General features: G+C 36.3%; 1 pseudogene; it reads left to right on the forward strand.

Annotated features, from left to right (window-relative positions):
* The first annotated feature begins 3372 nt into the window (after positions 1 to 3372).
* LOC115894785 lies at positions 3373 to 4140 on the forward strand (annotated as a pseudogene).
* The last annotated feature ends 519 nt before the right edge of the window (positions 4141 to 4659 follow it).

Raw genomic sequence — 4659 nt, forward strand, 5'->3', positions numbered from 1 at the left:
CTCCAAGTGGTTGTACAAATTTACATTGTCGCCAGCAGTATACAAGTATTTCCTTTTCTCCATATCCTTGCCAGCATTTGTCATTTTTTGTCTTTTGGATAAAAGCCATTTTAACTAGGGTAAGATGATATCTCATTGTAGTTTTAACTTGCATTTCTCTAATGATGAGTGATTTGAGCACCTTTTCATATACCTTTTTGCCATTTGTATGTTTTCTTTTGAGAAATGTCTGTTCAAGTCTTTTGCCCATTTTAAATCAGATTATTATCTTTTTTCCTATAGAGTTATTTGAGTTCCTCAGGTACTCTGGTTATTAATTCTTTGTCAGATGGATAGTTTGCAAATGCTTTTTCCCAATTTGTGGGTTGTCTCCTTGTTGATTGTTTCCTTTGCTGTGCAGAAGCTTTTTAACTTGATGTGATCCCATTTGCCCATTTTTGCTTTGTTGCCTGTGCTGTCTTGGTATTCCTCAATAAAATTTTGCCCAGTCCAGTGTTTTAGAGAATTTTCCCCAATGCTTTCTTTTAGTAGTTTCACTGTGCAAGATCTTTAATCCATTTTGATATGATTTTTGTATATGGCAAGAGATAGAGGTCTAGTTTCATTCTTATGCATATGGGTATCCAGTTTTCCCAGAACCACATATTGAAGAGATTGTCATTTCCCCAATGTATATTCTTGACATCTTTGTTGAAAATGAGTTCTCTGTAGATGTATGAATTGATTTCTGGGTTCTCTCTTCTGTTCCATTGGTTTATGTGTGTGTGTGTTTATGCCAGTACAATACTGTTTTGGTTATTGTAACTCTGTAGTATAATTTGAAGTCAGGTAATGTGATTCCTCTGGTTTTGTTATTTTTGGTATATTAACATCAGGCACTGTGATCACTCACCTGATTTTTGGTTCTGAAGAAGGTGCTCTTTTGTGTTAATAGTTGCTCAATTTGGTGTTCCTGCAGGGGGCAGGGTATGATCGCTGAAGGCTTCTATTCAGCTGTCTTGCTCTACTGGGCTTTAATGGACCACTAATAACACCAAGAGACAAAACTGGGGTCCTGACCAGAATACAAGTTTGGGACAGAGATCTTGGCATAAAGTCAGTACACTTAAAGGACAGTATCTATATTCGGTGAAATAAGAAAAAATAATGGTCCTCACAAAGATAGTTGCCACATTCTGGGAAGATTAAAAAAAAAAGAAAATTTATCCTAATAATTTGTAATCACAAGTCTGCCCTCCTATGGGTTTGTTGCCTAAATTCATAATATTTTTGCCCCTCCCCCAAAAAACACAATAAAAAATTTAAAGTAATTCCAGATTGTAGTGTTCTCTGAAAAAAGGTACATTAGACTTAAATAACAAATAATTCTCCCAAAGTTCCAAGGAAAATCAACTCATAAGAAAAAATTATTAAATAAAAATTAAAGTAAGACACCATGAGTGAAAATCAACTGAAACAACAGGCTACTATATTAAAATCTTTAAAATTAAAAATGTTAGAATTGTTAACAAAGGAAAATATGAAATAAGTGTGTTTAGTATATTTAAAAATATAATATAATCCATTGAAAGTATGAAAGAGCAAACTATTATCAAAATTTATTAAATAAATTTGTAAAAATTATCAAAAGAAGTGTCAAAAATGAAAAATATAATAATTGACATTAGCAAATCAATGCTTTGGTTAAATTGCAGATTGGAAATGACTGAAAGAGAATTAATAAATTGGAAGTAAGCAGAGCTAAAGAAATTATAACAAATGTAATCTAGAGACTCAAGGATCTAGGAGATATGAAAGAACAAGATCAGAACCGTATGGAATAGATAGAGAAAATCATACCTGCATCTAATTGAAGTTCAACAAAGAGAAAGAGACTGGGAGAGAAAATTTAAAGAGATAATGGCTGAAAATTTTCCAGAAATGATGACAGAAATCAATCCGCAGATTCAGAAGGCTAACTAATCTAACAAAGAATAAATGAAAAGAAATATACATGTTATACTATAGAGAAATTTCAAAGCATCAAAAGGAAGATCTTAAGAGTAGCCAGAGAAAAGATACAGATCATATTAAAATACAGATCAACTGAGTTTTCAACTGCGATAATAGAAATCCAATAACAGTGAAATAACATCTAGATGTTGTCAACCAGGTTGACAAGTACTCTATCCTTAAGCAGCACTTGGAAATTTGGAGTGTCTTCCTTGTCACAATGACTGGAGTGTGACTGGAAAGTTACATTTCTTTGTGCCTCAATTTTCTTATCATTATGAGAGTAATAGTATTTACCTCATAAGATTGTTGTGAAGATTACATGAGGTAAATATATAGAAAGCATTCATAACAGTGCTTGACACAGTGAAAGTACTTGTAATGAAAAGAGGAAACCAAGAATTGCCTGACGCAAATTTCTAAGAAAATCCCTCATTGGAAAACACTGGAAACCTATCCAACTTCTTACACAACTCCCACTATTTTTCTCCATCTCACTTCATCACACCCTGTCCTCCAGTCACTCTTACTTTTTATCCAACAAATTTAGTTAAACAATGCCTAGTAGGTGCCAGGAGCCATTCTTTGCATTGTTTTGTGATTATATAGGTTTAAACTTCACAAGGGCAAATGTAGCAGACACTGGCTAGATATTCACTAATTTCATTTTCTCTTCCTGTTCGCATGAGATGATTACATTTCTCAGCCTCCCTTGCACTTGTGGTAGAGCTACACAACTGGGTTCTGGTTAGTGGAATGGTAGAAATCGTGCACTCCACTTCCAGGCCTGGCCACAAAACATCACGTGCTATCATTTCCTTAAGTGCTCTTTTTACTTATGAGCCTGTTAAGTGTGAAGTATCCAAGGGTGGACTTCTAGGAGACCAGAAGCTCTGAATCAGCATATCCAAAACAACAAAGTCTAATAAGACTTTGACATAAGCAAGAAATAAACCATTTTTATATTGAGCTGCTGAAAATTGTAATATGCTGATGAATGCAGCATAATTATTTCCTTTAAACATTGTAAACCTAGAACCCAGCACAGTGGCTAGTATATAGTAGATCTCTGTAAATATTTGTTAAGATAATAAAAGAAAGGAAAGAAAGAAAAATGAAGGAAAGGGAGGGAGGAAGGAAGGAGAGAATCCACTAATAAACTTAACCATTCCTTATTTTATGTGAAGTGATCACGCTAACCTATCTACATCTCTAGTTTTACCAGTCGTGCCCTCCGTTTTGATAAGGAAGACTCCCTCCTCTGCCTCCTATTTATCTTCTTTAACTTATACACTGTAAGAAAATACAACACCACTTTTGTCTTCCCACCATCTTGGATCCTGGGGAGGCCTGCTGGGAATAGGACTTCTAAAAGGAAATATGTCTGGAAGGCTGTTGTCCAAGCCATTTTGCGGGCTATAAGCGGGGTCGCCGGAACCAAAGGGAGCACACAGTTCTTCTTAAAATTGAAGGTGTTTATTCCCGAGATGAAGCAGAATTCTATTTGAGCAAGAGATGCGCTTATGTATATAAAGCAAAGAACAACACAGTGACTCCTGATGGCAAACCAAACAAAACCAGAGTAATCTGGGGAAAGGTTACTCCGGCCCACGGAAACAGTGGCATGGTTCGTGCCAAATTCCAAAGCAACCTTCTTGCTAAGGCTATTGGACACAGAATCTGAGTGATGCTGGACCCCTCAAGTGGATTTGTGAGAAGAAAGAAAGAAAGAAAGAGAGAGAGAGAGAGAGAGAGAGAGAGAGACAGAAAGAAAGAAAAAGAAAGAAAGAAAGAAAGAAAGAAAGAAAGAAAGAAAGAAAGAAAGAAAGAAAGAAAGAAAAAGAAAGAAAGAGAGAAAGAAAGAAAAAAATAGAAAGAAAAGAGAAATAAAGGAAGCAGAGGAAGGAAGGAAGGAAGAGGAAGGAGGAAGGAAGGAAGGAAGGAAGGAAGGAAGGAAGGAAGGAAGGAAAGGAAGGAAGGAAGGAAGGAAAGGAGGGGAGAATACAAGACCATTTTAGTGATAATGTTGGTACTCCTCATAATGGATTAAAGTAAGAGCGTCTATTCAAAATTGTTCCTCAGACATTTCTTTTTCCAGAAAGGAAAGCCATCCTGAGTATTTCACCTTTGAAGCTAGAGTGGAAGTGATGCAGTCGGATAAGCTGGAGGCTCTGGATGGGGCAGGAGATACTACACTAGTACTGAGACCCTGCAGATAAGATGAGCCCAGTAGTGGAATGGAAAGGACAAGCAGAGCTTTCAGAGGGTCACCTTCCCTTCCTTGCTTGTCCTCAGCCATCTCTTCCCACAGACTCTCCACTGAAGTACTACTGGGGAAATGGGTGTGAGGAATCTGAGCTAGCAAAAGGGTAGGAATAGGGATGGAGGAAGAAGAGGAAGTGAGGTCTCAAGATCAGCAGCTGGAAGGAAATGAGAATCTCAGTGCTCAGCACCAGCAATTTTTCCTGTGTAAGGGCTATTCGTAAATTTAGCTTAAAGACTTTTTAGGCTGTCTAATGTATGTCTCAATGTTAACTTAATTCCAATACACACCATTAGGTGATCTCTAGTTAATTTTTACAATTAAAATTGTTCCTAAGGTTTTACAAAAGGGAAAATAAACCAAACACTTCAATTTATATTAAACCTGTCCACATTTGAAAACCA

The sequence above is a fragment of the Rhinopithecus roxellana genome, chromosome 2 (genome assembly GCF_007565055.1).
Source record: "Rhinopithecus roxellana isolate Shanxi Qingling chromosome 2, ASM756505v1, whole genome shotgun sequence".
Taxonomy (NCBI): domain Eukaryota; kingdom Metazoa; phylum Chordata; class Mammalia; order Primates; family Cercopithecidae; genus Rhinopithecus; species Rhinopithecus roxellana.